This window comes from Octopus bimaculoides, chromosome 19 (assembly GCF_046866305.1).
Source record: "Octopus bimaculoides isolate indiv1 chromosome 19, ASM4686630v1, whole genome shotgun sequence".
NCBI lineage: Eukaryota > Metazoa > Mollusca > Cephalopoda > Octopoda > Octopodidae > Octopus > Octopus bimaculoides.
In genome coordinates this window covers 8,999,154-9,020,872 of record NC_142946.1, presented here as the reverse complement: position 1 = coordinate 9,020,872, position 21,719 = coordinate 8,999,154, and the positions used below count along the sequence as shown (strand labels likewise).

General features: G+C 37.1%; 1 protein-coding gene and 1 long non-coding RNA gene across 10 annotated transcripts in view; one reads left to right on the top strand and one right to left on the bottom strand.

Annotated features, from left to right (window-relative positions):
- Nucleotides 1–11,576, top strand: part of LOC106884168 (uncharacterized) — a 56,230-nt gene extending 44,654 nt beyond the window's left edge. The window contains exons 2-3 of the long non-coding RNA XR_001411209.3: nucleotides 5,600–5,733; nucleotides 11,312–11,576. This is a non-coding gene — a long non-coding RNA (uncharacterized LOC106884168). The remainder of the gene's footprint in view (nucleotides 1–5,599; nucleotides 5,734–11,311) is intronic.
- The window catches only part of LOC149131760 (uncharacterized), a 1,392,655-nt gene that overhangs the window by 1,346,165 nt on the left and 24,771 nt on the right, over nucleotides 1–21,719 (bottom strand). The gene's annotated exons all lie outside the window — the stretch shown is intronic.

The following is a 21,719-nucleotide window of genomic DNA, read 5'->3' as shown; positions in this document are numbered from 1 at the left end:
TAACTTAGCAGCTAACATATAGAACATAGGGAATACATTTTTTTTTAAATATGCATACGTTCATGTATATATGTTGGTCTGTGCGTTTGCGTGTGTATGTGTGTAAGTGCATATGTGTGTGCGAGGGAGGAAGAGTGTATATCAATGTATATATATATATATATATATATATATATATATATATATGGTCATTTTCGGCAAAGATTTATATCAATGTGAATTTGAAGATTTTAGATTTTTGGTACACTGTAAGCAGATGAAGAGTCTGGTCTTTTCGGTATTGAAATTTCGTCTGACCATGCAAAAAAAAACAAAAATAGACTATTTTATTTCCGTCAAAGTATCTCTTTCTGTTATCAGCACAGAGTACGAACTGATCCAAGCTCATGAATGTGTGTGTGTGTGTGTGTGTGTGTGTGTGTGTGTGTGCGTGTGCGCGCGTGTGTGTGTATGAAAGTGTAGATGTTTTATGTGTAAACTGACCAAAGAGAAGAGGTACAGCTGCCCAAGCGAAAGATTCGGGAAGCAAATAAATGAAGATGAGAGATTTTTTATCTTGCATGACAACCAATCTGGTCGCTACATATATTCCATCCATTCTATCCCCTAATTAACTCTCCTACTACTCATAAGCACCCATGAAAGAAAGGAAAAGCTAAAGTCTGGTGTTCCTTTTGATAAAATGTTTGATAAAAACTCCCAATGTACAATGACATTTTTCGTCTGTCTTTACGTTTTGAGTTCAAATTCTGCTGAGATCGACTTTGCCTTTCATCCTTTCTGGGTCGATAAAATAAGAACCAGCTGAGCCCTGGGGTCGACGTAATCGACTTAACCCCTTCCCCAAGACTGCTGTCCTTCTGTCAATATTCGAAACCAATATTTAATGACTTCACTACATTTACTATAAAATGTAAAAGGAGAAATATATAAAGAAAACCTATGTGTATATATATATATATATATATATATATATATATATATATATATATAGGATCGCGGTTTCGATTCCCAGACCGGGCGTTGTGAATGTTTATTGAGCGAAAACACCTAAGGCTCCACGAGGCTCCGGCAGGGGATGGTGGCGAACCCTGCTGTATTCTTTCACCACAACTTTCTCTCACTCTTACTTCCTATGTTCTGTTGTACCTGTAATTCAAAGGGTCAGCCCTGTCATACTGTGTCACGCTGAATATCCCCGAGAACTACGTTAAAGGTACACGTGTCTGTGGAGTGCTCAGCCAATTGCACGTTAATTTCACGAGCAGGCTGTTCCGTTGGTCGGATCAACTGGATCCCTCGACGGAGTGCCAGCTATATAGCTATATATCAGAAACAAAAACACACCAAATGCAGAGAGAAAAGGTATAAACCAGGAAAGGTTTAGATTCTACAGCTCCAGTAGGATAAGAGTACAGATTTTGTTAAACTCGGAGGCTGATCGAAATGTATTTGCAGTTTCGAAAATAAACAGTAGCGTAATAAATCATTTTTAGAAAACACTGTATTCCTACGAAGTCACATAGTTTTAATACTTAATCGATTGCAATGCTTGACTGCTGTTAAGATAATCGATCCTGGAATTTTATCGGACTATAAATTAATGTTTCTCTCTCTTTACCGAGTTATAATTGCTTTACAAATTTTTGTTTAGCAACAGGTTTAAGAATTTCACAATTAAAATGGAAAATAACTTTTCCGTGACAAATTAGATTTTGAATTCAACGATGCTGAAGTACACACACACACACACACACACACACACACACACACGTCTATACATTTATATCTATCTATCTATATATATATATATATATATATATATATATATATATATATATATATATATATATATATATATATATATATATATAAAACATAATTAAGGGATCAGCAAGCATTTGCTTCACCACATACCGAAGTATGTTTATAAATGTATAGGAACTTTTAAATAAGTTCTCCACCGATAATGGTGTTTACATACCGAAGGGCTTGGTAAAAATTATTAATTGTTGATTTATTAATAAATTAATAAATTGATAAACCTTTACCCTTTTAATTTGTATATATATATATATATATATATATATATATATATATATATATATATATATATATATCAAACAATAAGCAACACGGATTTCAAAAGTGATTGCACACCCATCCTTTTGGGATGTGATATTCGGGTGCCTTCGCATAAGTACCATATTCAAGCCTTGAATCTATATCTAAACCGTATATATATATATATATATATATATATATATATATATATATATATATATATATATATATATATATATATATATAGAGAGAGAGAGAGAGAGAGAGAGAGAGAGAGAGAGAGAGATAGAGAGAGAGAGAGAGAGAGAGAGTGAGATGTGTGTGTGCGTGTATACATATATATATATTGCTGCAGTTCACTCGTCTGTGTGTGTGTGTACATATATATATATATTGCTCCAGTTCACTCGTGCATGTGTGTATGTGTGTGTGTGTGTGCGTGCGTTTGTCTGTGTGTTTGTGGTAGCGTTGGTGCAACAGCTGGTGACGGATGTCCGTATGGATTCTGTTAATCGATCGACTGAATTCGGTACTCTTATATTAACAAATAAGTAATTCAACAATTCTAAGACATAGTTCTCAGCCACATTCACTGTGATTCATTGTATTAAAACGGCTTATTGCGTCTTTAGGATTGCACAAGACACTTTAATATTATGCTTGCTACAAAAGCGGCGAGCTGGCAGAATCGTTAGAACGCCAAGAAAAGCTCTTAGCGACATTTTACTAATCTTTAAATTCTGAGTTCGAATTTCGCCGCGTTCGACTTTGCATTTCGTCTTTTCGAAATTTATGAAATAGGTACCAGCTGAGTTCTCGGGTCGAAGTAATAATGTACACCCTTCCACGAAAATTTTGGCCTTGTACCATAACGCGAGCTGGCAGAATTGTTAGCACGCCAAGCAAAAGGTTTAGCAGCATTTCGTACGTTTTTACGTCACGAGTTCAAATTTGGCCGGAGTCGACTTTGCCTTTCATCATCCCCGACTCGCTAAAACAAGTACCAGTTGAGTGTTAGGGTTGATGAAACCGACTGAGCCCGCACCCGAACTTGTTGACTTTGTGCCAAAATTTGAAGTCAGTATAATTCTAACAACTAATCTGACTTGTCATATGAATTAACAACAACAACAACAACAACAACAACAACAACAACAACAGCAACAACAACAACAACAACAACAACAACAACAACAACAACAACAACAACAACAACAACAACAACAACAACAACAACAACAACAACAACAACAACAACAACAACAACAACAACAACAACAACAACAACAACAACAACAACAACAACAACAACAACAACAACAACAACAACAACAACAACAACAACAACAACAACAACAACAACAACAACAACAACAACAACAACAACAACAACAACAACAACAACAACAACAACAACAACAACAACAACAACAACAACAACAACAACAACAACAACAACAACAACAACAACAACAACAACAACAACAACAACAACAACAACAACAACAACAACAACAACAACAACAACAACAACAACAACAACAACAACAACAACAACAACAACAACAACAACAACAACAACAACAACAACAACAACAACAACAACAACAACAACAACAACAACAACAACAACAACAACAACAACAACAACAACAACAACAACAACAACAACAACAACAACAACAACAACAACAACAACAACAACAACAACAACAACAAAGGCCAGCATCTACCGAAAGTTCTACTCGATCTGTGCTACCGTGGGGCTGGAGTAACATCTGGCTGGTCCTCACCGAAATTAAAAATAAGAGTCAAATAAATGAAACTATGAGACTAGAGTTAGCACGATATTTTGCCATCGGCTTATTACCTCGTCCTAATAACCTGGATGCTTTGTATATTTTCGTTTCTGTTGCACCAGTTAATTATCATACCTAATTAACATAAAGCTAGTCAACTGTGATATAAATGCGAACCACAGATGGTAAGGTAAAAAAAAATGTAATGAAAATATGTAATCAGGGAGAAGGGTGAAGGACAGGCAGACAGAGAGAGAGAGAGAGAGAAAGACAAACAGACAGAGAGAATGTTGAAACTAAAGCCTAATAGTAATGGTACGTGCTCAACTAGTACTATCATCCATCGCTCCCATTTAAGACGAATCCAATATTATTTCGATAAATATCACATTCTTAAGCGAAATAGCGCAGATACTGTCAAGGGAAACAATTCGAGTATATTTTGAATGAGTAATTTCCCTTGGAAATTTGGGAGGAGGGGGTTAGACGCACGTGCGCGCGTACGTGCGTCTGTGCGAGCAGGAGGCAAAGTGCAGTAGAACTAAGTATACGATTCTCTAAATTACATCTATCCAATGTTCTGTACTAATAAGGAAAAGATATTTTCGGTAAGAAAATGTTAATTTCGAAACATGTTTGCAGATAATTGCATTTTTTTTTTTTTTTTGTGTAATCTCCACTGGTCTTGCCCGCTTTACGTTTTTGTTGTTTCGCTAAATTCCCTCTGAGAATTATTCGGTCTAAGTAGACACATGACACGTGATCGTCTTCTAGCACTTTACCAGTCCACCTAGTGGCCTCCGTATATATACTCGTATATATTCTTATATAAACATATGCAATAATCCTTGAGATCTCAGATATTTTTTCTGAATCTCCCTGATTCTTTTAATGTGCTAGTTACCTGATATTAAATTGATATTAATTAATATCCAATTTTTTACCCCATTGTCTAATTTATATATATATATAAATTGGTAGAAAATAAAAATTTCAGTTTTCATCGAGAAACGAAATCGTGCTTACAGTGATTTTATAAGACTTCGATGCGATATAGGTTTATACTAAAAATTCAAATAATAAAAAATAATAAAAAATAAAAAAAATATAATAAAAATATTTTTAAAAATAATAAGATATAAAATGAAGTAAGATATAAGAACATGAAAACCGTGTATGCGTGTGTAGATACGTGTATTCGAGAGCTTCTATATCAGTTTATCTGTTTATTTGGTTTCCATGTCAAATATTACATTCATGGATAATTTAGTAATTAATTATATTTTAGCGTTAAACATTAACACTAAATTCATTTCTCCTGCTGAAGAAGGAAAAGGGATTTTTTTTAGAGTTATTTCCCTTGAAAGGGGGTATAACTCTCAAATTTTATCACCAAATTGCGTTATTCTGACATTTGTAGAATATTTTCATATATTATACATTTCTGAAATTAATAATTTCTTAAATCCAGGCACTTATATAATGAATTATATATAGACAATATATAATATAACATACATAATATATAAGCTGCATGTTTATTAACATCATTCATTTTTCAAATGCACAATCTGAATAAATATATTCCGTTGACAAGGGAAACAACTTAGGAATACATCTTGAGTTATTTCCCTTATCACATAATTTTGGTTTTGCTTAAAATTTTTTTCATGTGTGTGTTTTGTTCGTAAGTATTTTCAATGTTTGTGAATTTGTTTTTCTTTAAATTTCCACAGATCATGAGGTAAGCACTGGAAATAACCATGGGGCCTCACCTTGTTGTGTAGGTAGCCCAATAAAAGAATGGGGCTGATGTTGTTTAATGGTGAACTTAGCTAAATCCTAACAGTGAAATACATTTCGTAACGAGGTATGGTTACCAACGCTCTCTCTCTCTCTCTCTCTCTCTCTCTCTCCATCATTTTTTTCCTGTATTAGAAAAGCCCCCGTCTCCTTTTAGGCACAATGCCAGCAATTTCAGGGAAAGGGGCTGGATGATGACATCGATCCCAGTTTTCGACTGGTCCTTATTTTATTAACTTCGAAAGGATGAAAAGCAAAGTCGAACAAAGCGGAATTTGAACTTAGAACTTAAAGATGGACGAAATGCTGCTAAGCAATTTTCCAGGTGTGCGAACAATTCTGCCAGCTCGCCACCTGAAACCCACAAATTAATATCCACCCCTTAAAAAGCAATAGTTTCCAATTTAGACACCATACCAGCATTTCTTCCGGATAGATGCTTTATAGGATTGCATCAAGCCCCGTAGTAGACGATTGATATATTTCTTTTTTAACCGCGAAATAATACAAGGCATCTTTGATCATGGTGTCTTTTGAGCTCAGAGGATTAAAATCCAGAACGAATAAGAAAATACCGACGCTTTAACAATTCTGCCACCACACGGCCATCGCTGGAAAATAGCAACGAGACTTATTTCCCTTTGCACATAAAGTAATTCCTGCACAACTTTCAACCAAAAGCGCTCTCTCTCTCTCTCTCTCTTTCTCTCTCTCTTTCTCTCTCTCTCTCTCTCTCTCTCTCTCTCTCTCTCATATATATATATATATATATATATATATATATATACATCCCACTTTCCTTCTCTCTCTCTCTCTCACTCTCTCTCTATCTGTCCATCTCCCACTTTCTCTCTTTCTCTCACCTTCAATGTTTGTCTATCTGTCTCACTCTCCTTCTCTCTCTTTCTCTCTATCTCTCTCTCTCCCTCTCTCTCACTCTCTCTTCCCCTCGCTCACTCTCTCATACTCTATCCGTGCATTACCTGACAGTTTCTCACCTTCCCAATCGTTTTCTAACCAGTTCAAACACCTGCTTTTATTTTCACGGGTCGAACGAATATCTTTAAAATGATGTCGTCTTCTTAAATGGACAGAAGCTCCTCTCCACCCATTATTGCCATCGATTTGGTCATCTAAATCCCTTTGCCAAGAAAAAGAAATTTTTATGTGAGTTCAAATTCGACCGAAGATATCTTAGCCTTTCATCTATTCGGGGTAGATAAGTTAAGTACCAGGGAAATACTGGGTCGATGTAATCGGCTTAACCCCTCCCCCAAAATGTCAGGCCTTGTGCCTACAGTACAAAGGCTTATTATCATTATCATCATTGTTGTTGTTGTTGTTCCTGTTGTTATTGTTGTTGTTGCTGTTGCTGTTGTTGTTGTTTTTAAAGTGGTTAGCTGGCAGAATCGTAAGCACACCGGACGAAATGCTTAGCGGTATTTCATCCATTGCTACGTTCTGAGTTCAAATAACAGTGAGGCTGATTAGAACGTTCATCCTTTCGAGGTCGATAAAATAAGCACCTATTGGACACTTGGGTCGATACAATCGATTAATTACTGTTATTCTTGAGTGAGAGAGCAGTGCATGCCATCAAAGTGACACTGGGGTAAAATATACAAAGCCCAGTATACCCATCATGACTACCCGTCTGATAAGAGTTACACCAGGCACATGCATCACAACCATATGTGCGCGACATGGTGATCTCATATCAAGACAAACAGCGCATGACCTCGTAGGTGGGACCCAGTTAGAATTTTCTTTAGGTCGAGTAGCCCATCCCGCTCAAAAGGTCTCTGAATAAGGTTTGTTTAAGGATGTTGAGCAAAACACCCATGTTTCCAAAGATGAATTATTCAAACCCCAAAGAATTCCTCTCAACACATGGCTATGATGCTCCTCCACTACTTCTGCTCATTATCAGAGATGCACATATCATCAACCACCAAGGGATATGCTCAACTGGTTATGGTCAAACAACTGACGAGCAAGTCTGTAGTATTGAGCAGAATATTTGCTGTAGCCCATCTTTCATACCAAGACAAAACAATGTACATGATAACACTTCTAAATAGTTAAGATAAGAAGCTACGAGAGCCACTACCTGGTACTACATCAGGGCATTTATTATTATTATTATAATTATTATTATTATTATTATTATTATTATTATTATCATCATCATCATCATCATCATCATCATCATCATCATCATCATCATCATCATCATCATCATCGAAGGCGGCGAGCTGGCAGAAATGTTAGAACGCCCGCCGGGCGAATTTCTTAGCGGTAATTCATCTGCCGCTGCGTTTTGAGTTCAATTTCCGCCGAGGTCGACTTTGCCTTTCATATTTTCGAGGTCGATAAATTGAGTACCAGTGATACACTAGGGTCAATGTATTCGACTTTATCCACTCCCCACAAGCTGCCTTTGTGGCAAAAATTTGAAACCATTATTATTATTATTATTATTATTATTATTATTATACACCAACATGCATACATATATGTATGGATTAAAGTCATGGAGTTCTTTCATTTACATATTTATGGTCTCATCACATAAAGATAAAATAAGAATCTATATAGATTTTCGAATCGTTAAAGTCTCCTTATAAACCGACCAGAAACACAAACGATGACAGTCTATTACATTAGCTATCGTTTTTCGTAACTAATTTAGAACAAATCTAGAAAATATCAATAGTAGTAAAGCGTCACATTGACCAGCTGTCTGCCTTTTGGCGACATCTCAACTAAAAGACACAAGCGTTGGAGTCTGTTACTAAGAAACGTTGATACGAGTTGTTCGCGTGCTCGATTCCGATGAGAGTATGTTTCGTTTTATTTTATTTCAGAAAAAAAATGTAATGAATATACATTATCTCAATTTACTCTACAATTATATTATTTTACCATATTAATTAGTCACACCTTTACTGCATGCCACGATCCAATTTTCAACTAATGTGGATTTCAGAGTTATCACCATTATTATTCCTGATGAAAATTATCATTAAAGCTTCATGACTTGACACTGAATTACGTATGAATTTTCATTGATAAAAAGCGAAGGGTGTGTAGTGGCTTAATGGTTACTGTGTTGCACAAACACACCGAAGTTCTAGACTCGATTCCTGTCCTAGTGGAGCGTTGTATGCTTCAGTTTCACACTTTATTTTGTGGACCTCCAATCTGCTCATGAAAGTGAATGCCACTGGGTGTTGGTAACACCCTTACTCATTGCAACTGACGTCGACTCATTTGACTAAAAGTTCCCAAAGGCAGTGCCCCAGCATGACCGCAGTCTAATGACTAAAACAAGTAAAAAAGAAAACTAAAAAACAAAATTTCACTCATTTTTATTGACTGTTTTCCGTTCTTTTTCTTTCTCTCCATTGTCCTTTCAAATATCATTAATTCACATTGACCATTAAATTTTCCTCCCATTTCTTCAATTTCTTACATTCAATCACTTTCTCTTTCATAACATTCCTTCGTTAATCAAAATTATTATTCATTCAAATTAGTCATTCAATATTTCTTTCCAGCATTTTCGACCTACTATTCTTTTTCCTTCAATATTGTTCATCTGACAACGTAAATTTCATTCTACCAACTAATCAAATATTTAAATTCATTCTACCAACTAATCAAATATTTAAATTCATTCTACCACTTTTTCATATTCAAATTTTCTGTCTCTCAATCCGTCGTTCAGTTTGTATTCCGCCATTTTGACACACTCAAATGTCTTCTCTCGCATTTGACCATTCAAAGTTCTTTCCTGTAGGTTAGCCACTCAAATTATTTTCTTTCAATTTTCTTTCTTTTTTTAATTCTTTGTATAATTATTTTCTATTTATTTTAATCTTTCTTTCATTCTACATAATTCTTTATCATTTTTACTCGATTCTGGCTCGCTTTTCTAAAGGAGCTTACACAAATCAACACATACGTCAAACACACACACACATACAACACACACGCACATACATACATACATACATACATACATACATACATACATACACACATACATACATGCATGCATACATACATATGCACACAAACTCGTACATAATAGTACACACAAACATTACCATACACGCAGACACAGACAAAACGCCTCATCGAGATATCTTCTTTACAATAGCATGACAGCGCATGCGTAGGTGTAAATGAATTCGCGTGCAAATATACATGTCTGTATATGTGAAGTTGTATTCGCGCAAGCTTAGAGAGAGAGTGTGTATATATATATTATTTTAAATGCAAAACCACACTACAGAAGAATCGACGTCCGGTTGGATAATAAACCGTGAAAGGTGAACCGCAATATGGCGAGGGATTGCCCTGCTGCCAAGCTGGAGCACCCTTGGACCCTTGTATTTAATTTTAAGATCGGCACTTACTTTATTGGTCCTTTTGCCGAACCGCTAAGTTATGAGGACGTAAGGAAAACAACAGTGCTTGTCAAGCGGTGACGTGGGACAAACATAACGTAAATATAAATACATACGCAAACTAACAAACCTACACACAAACACAAACTTTCACGCACACACACACACATACACACAAATTCACATTCATACACGCACGCACGCACACACACACACACACATAAATATGTACACTTTTCCAGTTTCAAATCGTATAGCCTCGTATAGCCTCGGACCCGACTTCGTGGGTCCGTGGCTATACGAGAAGGCACTCACCCAATGCTTCACCCATTGGGATTGAACTCCAGATCACATTGTTAAGAATCAAGCTTCTTAACCACACAGACAACCCTGTGCCTTATATGTGTCAAAGGTTTCGTCCTATGTCTTCGGTTTCCCCCATAGTTAAGGCTATTTGGACCTTAACCCTGGACTTCGTTACGTTATGTTAATGATCTGGGTTGCGTGTTCGATTTTGATTCATAGGAAGCGTTACACACGAACACATGTCGTGACAGAGAGTAGCAGAGGGAACACTCGTTGTGAACACATGTTGTGAACACATGTGACGGATAGAATAGTAACACAGAGAATACATGCTGTGAACACATGTTGTGACGGATAGAATAGTAACATAGAGAACACATGCTGTGAACACATGTTGTGACGGATAGAATAGTAACACAGAGAACACATGTTGTGAACACATGTTGTGACAGATAGAATAGTGAGTAACATAAAGAACACATGTTGTGACGGTCAGAACAGTAACATAGAGAACACATGCTGTGAACACATGTTGTGAACATATTTTGCGAACACATGTGAATACATGTAGTGAAGGATAGAATAGTGAGTAACAGAGAAATATAGGTGCAACGGCGCAAATTTTGTGGTGGTGGCGGTTGCGATCAAGATGATGGTGGTGGTGGTGGTGGTGGTGGTGAAAGTAACGGACGTTCAGCCCATTTATATAGATCCTAGTACTTCACAGCTAGTTAAAACTCATCGGCCCTGGAAGGATAAAAGGGGACAAGGCTGACTTTGGTAAGATTTGAACTAAAGAACGAAAAAAAAAAAAAAGAGATGCAGAGTTAATTAAATATTCTGCAAAGACATATTTATTCATCGTTCTGTAAATTGTCAATTCACTTCACAATTTTTTTTTTTTTTTGTCTGATTCTTTTCTAGTATTTGAGCAAGACATAAGAGCGAAAACGGCGACGACAAAAACGACAGCTAGAGCAGCATGGGCGGCGGAGGGCACGACGGCGGCAACAGTGACAACAACAACAACATTAACGATAACAGCAACAACAACAACAGCACGTAAAACATTTGGGAGAAAAGAATAAAGTTGAAGAGGAACAGTTTTAGAATAACATGTTCACAATACGAAGAAAGTTTAAAAAGAAATCGCTAAGCGGAATAAAATACATATCTTATATACACACAGACACACACACACACACACACACACACACACACACACACACACACACTCATATATATATATATATATATATATATATATATATATATATATATATATATATATATATTTCTATACACGTACTGTTGGCGGTTTCTTTTCCTTCTTTGGACTTTTCCCTTTCTCGTTTCCGACGATGAGCTATGCTCGAAACGTCAAAATTTCTCTCTCTCTCTCTCTCGCTTTTTATTGAGCGTCAAATTAATACATTCCTTGTTCATGTCCTCTTGCTGTTTGTTATTGTTGATTTTATTGTTCGTTTATTTGATTTGGCTATATATATATATATATATATATATATATATATATATATATATATATATATATATATATATATATATATATATATATATATATATATACATAGAGAGATAGAAAGAAAGAGATGTACAGTTAGAGGGAGAAAGAGATGACGCATGAGAGAATATATGTGTGTGTGTGTGTGTGTGTGTGTGTGTGATAAAGGAAAGCGAGAGAGTGGAAGACAAACAGACAGACAGAAATAGTGAAAATGAAATTGAAATAAGCGACAGTGAGAGGGTATAAGTCAACTAAAGGAAAATATATTACGGACAGAGAGAGAGAAAGAAAGAAAGAAAGAAAGAAAGAAAGAAAGAAAGAAAGAAAGAAAGAAAGAATGAAAGAAAGAAAGAAAGAATGAAAGAAAGAAAGAAAAAAGGCAGAGGGGAGAGAGTAAAGAGAGTGAGAGTGTATAGGCGAGTATATGAATGATTGAAAATAAACTTCTGGTCTTTAAGAATATAATAGGACTGAGGGAAATTCATGGAATAAAAGACCAGGGACAGCAGCAGCAGCACACCGCCACCGCCACCATCACCAGCCCCAGCAGCAGAAAAACAGTAAACAGAACAGAAAAAGGAATCTAGAAGAGAAAGAGAAAGTAAAAAAAAATGCCAAAGAAAAAAATCCCTTAAGAAATAGCTAAAAAAAGGAGGGGAGTGCGATGGTGATATTAGAATGTGGGAGGTAAGTTCAGAGACAAAAATAGAAGAATGGGTGTCTTTGTATTCTAAAGGGGTGGTATTTCTGAAGAACTTTTCTTGTATTGAATGGTGGAACTAAAGAAAGATTGACATCTGAATGAAATAATGGTGAAATTGGAAGAAGGAGACACAGAACCACTGGCCTGTAGAGGTTGTGTGTGTGTGTGTGTGTGTGTGTGTGTGTGTGTGTGTGTGGTGGAAGTGTGTGTGTGTGTGCAGGCGTGTATGTGTATGCCGGTGTGTGTGTGTGTGGTGGAAATGTGTTTGCGTGCGTATGCGTGTGTGTGTGTGTGTGTGCCGGCGTGTATGTGAGTGCCGGAGTGTGTATGTGGTGAAAGTGTGTTTGCGTGCGAATGTGTGAGTGTGTGTGTGCCGGCGTGTATGTGTGTGCCGGCACGCGTGTGTGAGTGGTTGAAGTGTGTTTGAATGCATTTGTGTGTGTGAGTGCGTGTGTGAATTTGTGTGTGTGCATGTGTGTGCGTGGTAGAGGTGTGTATGGGTACGTATGTGTGTATCTGTGTGAGTACACATGTAGGTTTGTGTGTGTGCGTATGTGTGTGCGCGTGTGTGTCTGTGTGTGGTGGAGGTGTGTGTGGACATACGTTTTGAGGGTTGATGGTGTGTATGCGCACGTATGTGTGTCTCTGTGTGCATGCGTGTGTCGTAGAGGTATGTATGTGTAGGCGTGTGTACGCATGTGTGTGTGCGTGCGTGCGTGTGTGTGTGGTGAGTAATGTGTGTGTAGTTGTATGTGGAGATTTATGTACCTGTGCATGTGTATGTATACGATGGATGTGTAAGTGTTTGTATGGTGGATGTGTATATATACATAGGCATGTGTGTGTTTGTGTAGATGCATGCGTGTGTTTATGTATATGTCTGTGTATGTAGATGTGTGTGTATGCGTATGTGAAGTTCTTTATGCGTGTAGGTGAAGGTAAGAAGGTCTGTGTGTGTGTGTGTGTGTATGTGTGTGTGTGTGTGTGTGTGTGTGCAGTTGTATATGTAGGATGTGTGCCTGTGCGTGTGTGCAATGCTTTATGTGTGTGTGTAGATGTGTGTGTGGAGTTTCTGTATATGTAGACATATTTGTGTATGCATATATTCATGCGTACAGGTGCCTATGCAGGTGTGTTTGTGTGTGTGTGTGTGTGTGTGTGTGTGTGTGTGTGTGTGTGTGTGTGTGTGTGTGTGTGTGTGCAGGTATGCGTGAATAAGAATGTGCAAGTGTGCGTGTGTGTAGCAATGAGTATGTGTGTGAGTAGATAGATAGATAGATAGATAGATAGATAGATAGATAGATAGACAGACAGACAGACAGACAGGCAGACAGGCAGACAGGCAGACAGACATACATACAGACAGACAGACAGACAGATACACGTGTCTGAGTGTGTGTTTGTGTGTGTGTGTGGAGAGTAGACAGCCGACAACTGATGAAGGGTCTTTCTTTGTATTACTTGTCTTATTTTCCATTTTTTTCTCCTCGTTATTTGTGTATTTAGCTCATTTGTTTTCGTATTTCATGTTCTTTGGTGTTGGTGACGTCCTGTACCCATATATGCATATATATATATATATATATATATATATATATATATATATATATATATATATATATTATTATTATTATTATTATTATTATTATTATTGTATATTTTACTTGCTTCAGTCATTTTGACTGCGGCCATGCTGGAGCACCGCCTTCAGTCGAACGAATCGACCCCAAGGATTATTCTTTGTAAGCCTAGTACTTATTCTATCGGTATATTTTGCCGAACCTCTAAGTTACAGGGACCTAAACACACCAACATCGGTTGTCAAGCGATGGTGGGGGACAAACACACGCACAAGCACACACACACACACACACACACACACACACACACACAACACACATATGATGAGCTTCTTTCAGTTTCCGTCTACCAAATCCACTGACAAGGCATTGCTCGGCCCGTGGCTATAGTAGAAGACGCTCGCCCAAGGTGTCACGCAGAGGGATTGAACCCGGAACCATGTGGCTGGAAAGCAAGCTACATACCACAGCCACATGTATGTATGTATGAATGTAAGTTTATGTAGGTGTATATGTACGTGAGTGGTGTCTGTGTGCGTGTGGAGGTCTATGGGTGTAGATGTGTGCGTCAGCAGATATACGTGTGTGTGTATGTGTATGAGTGGATGTGTATATGTAGGCATATATGCTTCTGTGTAACAATATGTATGCGTGAATACAGGCATGTGTCTGTTTTTCGCATAGGTATATGTATGTGCGTTTGTATGTGTGTATGTGTATGTGTGTGTGTGTCCGTGTGTCGTTTGTTGTGTACCTGTGACTGCGTTTTATTATTGAATGTCTATTTTGAAGTCTCTCTCTCTCTCTCTTTCACTCTCTCTCTTTCACTCTCTCTCTCTCTTACATCTTCTTTCTCTCTCTTTCCCCCTTTCTCTCGCTCTCTCTCTCTCTCTCTCTCTCTCTCTCTTTCTCCCTACCTCTTCCTCTCCCTCTCGCTCTGTGCATGCGCTACATGTGTGCTGTTTCTTAGTATATTTATATATATGTGTGTGTCTCTGTATTTTGTTATGTATACGTATGTGTGTGCATGTATGCATGCATGTGTTTGTGTGTGTGTGTGTGTGTGTTTGTGGACGTTTATGCATTTTTGTGTGTGTGTATACGTGTATGCGCTTGTGTGCTGTGTGTGTGTGAATGCATGTGAGTGTGTGCATGTGTGTGTATGTATGTGTGAGCGTGTGCATGTCTGTGCGTATGTGTGTGTGCGTGTGCATGTATGTGTGAGTATGTGCATGTGTGAGTGTGTGCATGTGTGTGTGTGTGTGTGTGTGTGTATGTGTGTGTGCATGTGTGTAATGCAGTAAATTTCTGAAGTCGTTGCAGGTTCGAACAAAATGTCATGCAGTATTCGTTCCGGTTCTCCGAGCCCTGAGCTCAAATCCTGCTGGCGCCAACTTTGCCTTTCATTCTTTCGAGGTCGATAAACAAAGCACAAATGCAGTAATAAAGAAATCATCATCATCATCATCATCATCATTATTATTATTATTATTATTATTATTATTATTATTATTATTATTATTATTATTATTATTATTATTATTATTATTAAGGCGGCGAGCTGGTAGAATCGTTAGCACGCTGGACGAAATGCTTAGCGACATTTCGCCCATCGTTACGTTCTGAGTTCAAATTCTGCCGAGGCCGACTTTCTCGTTCATCCATTCGGGTTTATAAAATAAGTACCAGTTGAACACTGGGTCCCCCAAAATTGCAACCTTTATGATAAAATTATTATCAATATTATTATTATTATAATTATTATTATTATTATTATTATTATTATTCCTTTCCCAAATCCATTATCGGTACCGACGAAGAATCCACCGTGCGTACGGGTGTGTGTGTGTGTGTGTGTGTGTGTGTGTGTGCGTGCTTTGGGCGCACTCGCATGTGAACGAGTGCTTCTGTGTACGTGTGTCGGTGTTTATACCTACTCGTTTCATTGTCTACGACAGAGTGGAGTGTGAGAGAGAGGGTGGGTGAAGGAAAGAGAAAATGGAAGTCGACCAACAGGGGAGAAACACTACAAAACAAAGACTCTCCACGTAGCAATACGACCCCAGCAGAAGACGCCGATCAGCAGACTGATGCTTGAGGGTCGCATCAAGTGCCTTCTAGCGGTGGAGGCTCGAAGTACAACGGGCTTGTCTCCACAGAGAATGTTTCCTGTTACTTTTGGGTACCTCCTCGCATAATACACATACACACATTTATGTATGTATATATATATATATATATATATATATATATATATATATATATATAAACGCTTAGTTTTAGAATGGTGGCAGCTGATGAAGGAAATGCTCTCTAGTGGCCTGTGTGTTTTCTGTACTTTGTTTATCATATTGTTTACGTTTTGTTTGCAATGTCCTGTACCCAGATATGCATCTATATATACAGGTAGATGTAAGTATGTACATACATGTACGTATATATGCATATACTCATTTATTACTTGTATTATATATATATATAAATTCAAATTACGGCAAACGTAAATAAACAAGCGAAGCTTGCTTTTAGAAGCGTTGAGATGTCTTTTTTAGAAAGTTAAAGAAGTGATTTTATAAATTCTCAATCGCAGAATAATGCTAATAATATAGCCTGAACAGGATAAACTATCCCTATTTTGCAGAGAAAAGTGTAGGTGACTAGCTGTGTCCATATATATATATATATATATATATATATATATATATAAATGAAACATTCAAACACTGAGATTTGAAGTTATATATATATATATATATATATATATATATATATATATATATATATAAAGAAAAATTATGGCCGTTATTAATAGTATTAACAAGGTAATAATAAGGTGGCTAGCAAGTTCACGTCGTTACAAGCACAACATAAGGTAAATGTTCATTGCATTGCTCCTGTGTATCTTTATCGTGGGTTTATGGTGGTCTTTGGAGCTTTAGCTCTGATTTTAGCAAGTGGTGTGATATACCTTATTGAATCAAACTTTACTTTTTATATCTGTCCAAGCTTGATTTACGCGTGATTTACGCGTTCGCCACCACAGCCTCGTTCAGGCTTAGCAGCCCTTCCTGTTTGTTTTCACTGTCCAGTTTGTGTTACCAATTTTGACCCTCCGCAAAATCCAAAATTTTATTTAATTCGCTTTGGCAGGAGCAACTGTTTTATCGTAAGCGTTTATTGTTAGTTAAATGCTCGAAATACGAGACTAGAAAACAGCCAACAGCTGATGAAGGGTCGTTCTTTGTGTTGCTTGACTTGCTTTCCATTTGCGTCTTTCGTTGTTCGAAAAAATAGTTCATATTCCATGTATTGGTACTTCGTACTTTTTTGTTGGACACGTTTCATGACGTCCTGTGCCCACATATGCACATATATATACTTTATAGATGAAAGTATGTACATATACGTATGTATATATATATATATATATATATATATATATATATATATATATATATATATATATATATATATATATATATATATATATACATATATATATATTTATATGTATATAGTATATATATATATATATATATATATATATATATTTATATATATATATATATATATATATATATATATATATATATATATATATATATATATATATACATATATATATATATTTATATGTATATATATATATATATAATATATATATATATAATATATATATATATATATATATATATATATATATATATTATATGTATGTATATATATAAAGAAGTTTGAAAACGCCAATATATAGAAAATGAATTTTAATTAAAAACTTTGTCAGAGATATTTTTGACATGTTTCGGTTCTTGTAAAAACGAACCATATCAAAAATACATATTTAAAAAAAAAGATATTAAATGAAAAGTTCATAATTGTTCCTTATACATATTATATATATGTACTTATAGGCGCAGAAGTGGCTGTGTGGTAAGTAACTTGCTTACCAACCACATGGTTCTAGGTTCATTCCCACTGCGTGGCATCTTGGGCAAGTGTCTTCTACTATAGCCTCGGGCCGACCAAAGCCTTGTGAGTGGATTTGTTAGACGGAAACTGAAAGAAGCCCGTCGTATATATGTATATATATAATATATATATATATATATATATATATATATATATATATATATATATATATATATATATATATATATATTATATGTGTGCGTGTGTGTGTGTGTGTGTATATGTTTGTATGCCTGTGTTTGTCCCCCCAACATCGCTTGACAACCGATGCTAGTGTGTTTACGTCCCCGGAAATTAGCGGTTCGGCAAAAGAGACCGATAGAATAAGTACTAGGCTTCCAAAGAATAAGTCCTGGGGTCGATATTCTCGACTAAAGGCGGTGCTCCAGCATGGCCGCAGTCAAATGACTGAAACAAGTAAAAGAGTAAAAGAGTTATATGAATATATGTGTGTGTGTGTGTGTGTGTGTGTGTGCGCGCGCGTGTGTATAAAACCCACATGTGGGTCGTTGGCGATTTTCTTCGTCCATCTTCCTTTCCTCTTGGACCTTTCCCCTGTCTCCTGTTTCTGAAGAAGAACTTTGCTCGAAGCGTTAAACCATTTTTCTTTCCTTCCCTGAACGTGTGCTAACACTTTGCATGTACCACGTCCTCGCATTGTCGATTTTTTCTTGTTGTGTTTGTACCTCGTTTATATATATATATATATATATATATATATATATATATATATATATATATATATATATATATATATATATATATATAGTTTCGTAATCTGTGAACCTGCTTCTATCGCAAGTATTTACTCTTAACATATTACATGCTGTCATTTGTAATTTATAGATCTATCCACCACTGGATCCTCATATCCACACATGCATACATACATACATACATACATACATACATACATACATACATACATACATACACACACACATACACACATGCACACAAGGGTTTAAGTCGATTAGATCGACCCCAGTGCGTAACTGGTACTTATTTATTTAATCGACCCCGAAAGATGAAAGGCAAAGTCGACCTCGGCGGAATTTGAACTCAGAGCATAAAGACAGACGAAATACCGTTCAGGATTTCGCCCCGCTCCCTCCAGAGTGTGTCTAATGCTATATACGTGCATATCAGTCTGACCCCCACCTCTCTCTCCCACTAACAATTTCACCCCCTTATTTCTTCTTACTTCCTGTCTCTCTCTACAAATATTTTTGTTTACCACTTGCAGACAACGCCTACCTTTAACAGCCTCCCTTTCTTCCTCTTCTCTCTGTTCTCTTCTCTCCATCCATTCGCCTAAATCCATTCATATTTTTCTATTATGCTACGATCTATCCCATCATGCTGCTCGGACTCCCTCTCATACATTCTCCACGTTTCCTTCTCTCGCTTCCTACACTTTCACTATCCATATTCCGCCCCTCACTGAATTTGTTTTCCCTTCTCTTCTCCTCAAATTCCTCTTCTCTGTTATTCCTCTCTCTCTCTCTCTCTCTCTCTCTCTCTCTCTCTCTCTCTCTCTCTCTCTCTCTCTCTCTCTCTTTCTCTCTCTCTCTTTCTCCTTTTCTGTCTACCTCTGCCTACTCCTCGTATTCATTACCTCTATCTTTTTCTTTTTCCTTTGAATCGCAAGTACAAACCGGATGGAGAGGGAAAGGAAGAAGAAGAAGAAGAAGAAGAAGAAGAAGAAGAAGAAGAAGAAAGAGGAAAGAAGAAAGAATAAAGAAGAAGAAGAAGAAGAAGAAGAAAGAGGAAAGAAGAAAGAAGAAGAAGAAGGTGGAGGAGGAGGAGGAGGAGGAGGAGGTGGAGGAGAAAAAGAGGTGAAGAAGAAGAAGAAGGAGGAGGAGGAGGAGGAGGAGGAGGAGGAGGAGGAGGAAGAGGAGGAGAAGGAGGAGGAGGAAGAAAAGAAGAAGAAGAAGGAGAAGAAGAAAAAGAAGGTGAAGAAGGAGGAGGAGGAGGGGGAGGAGGAGGGGGAGGATGAGGAGGAAGAAAAGAAGAAGAAGAAGAAGAAGAAGAAGAAGAAGGTGAAGAAGGAGGAGGAGGAGGAGGAGGAGGAGGAGGAGGAGGAAGGGGAGGGGAGGGAGGGGGAGGGGAGGAGGAGGAGGAGGAGGAGGAGGAAAGAAGAAGAAAAAGAAAAAGAAGAAGGAGAAAAGAAAAAGAAAAAAAGGAGGAGGAAAGAAGAAGAAAAAAGAGAAAAAGAAGAAAAAGAAGAAAAAAGAAGAAAAAGAAGAAGAAAAAGAAGAAAAAATAAGAAGAAGAAGAAGAAAAAGAAGAAAAAATAAGAAGAAGAAGAAGAAGAAGAAAAAGAAGAAGAAGAAGAAGAAAAAGAAAAAGACAAAAAAGAAGAAAGAAAGAAGAAGCCCACACATGATCAAAGGAGCAACAAATCCACAGGGTATTATGCCAAATCTCGTTCAAGTCACAAGCTACCGGGAGTTAACGAAGCAGACGCTTTATAGTCATTTAGTATGCTAGAAATAGCAGACAAATATCTCTGAAAACAACGAACCGTAAGTTAAAGAGACAGACTTTACACAGGATTTTAATCTACAAGAAATAACAGTCAAATTCCCGTCGAGGTCATAACTTAGAAGGAGCTAACGAGAGGCCAAGTCGTCTGCTACGAACCATGAGAGCCTCAACATGATCGCTTGATATGCTAGAAATAGCAACCAAATCTTCCTCAAACCATACAACTGTCTGAAAGAAAATAGGAACGCATCAGATGATGTGATCCAGGGCTCCCTGGACATCGCAAATCAAATGGGTGGATCTCCTTTGATCGTGTGCGTGTGTGCTGGACAAAAGCTGACCAGCGGTCAAACGGCAAAAGGCACGAACACTTCATCGAATGTGTGTTGCACTCGCAAAACTTGTCACACTGAAGGGGACGCTCCTACTACTCCCTCATTCCATCCATCAAACCTCCCCTTCCTACTCTTTCTCCTCATCTTCATCGTCCTCCTTCCTTTCTTCCTCTTTTTCTCCTCCTACTATCACCACCACAACTACTCTTACTGCAATCCCCCATCTCACCTACGCTGATAAAAATCTCCTCCGTCCATTCCCCCCTCTTATTTCCAATACATTTTCTTCCTCCTACTGCTACTCTTCAATGCCAACACACGCACACACACAAACACATTTTCTCACTTGTCGACCTCCTACTCCAGCACTTCATTGCCTCTCACTGTTCCTCTCATTCAATCCATTCATTACATTTCTCCGTCCAATACACTCATTTCTTCTGTCTTTTCTTCTTTTTTTTCTTTCTCACATTCTATTGGTTTCAAGAAGTACGAAATGCGGCCGGCTTTTATCGTCGTCGTCGTCACCAATGTCAGCCTCATCATCATCATCATCATCATCATCATCATCATCATCATCATCATCATTATCATCATCGACAACATCACTGTCATCGTCGTCGTCATCATCACATTATTATTATTATTATTATTATTATTATTATTATTATTATTATTATTATTATTATTCACAGAGAAATTTCTCATTTTTCGCTGCATCTATTCGCTT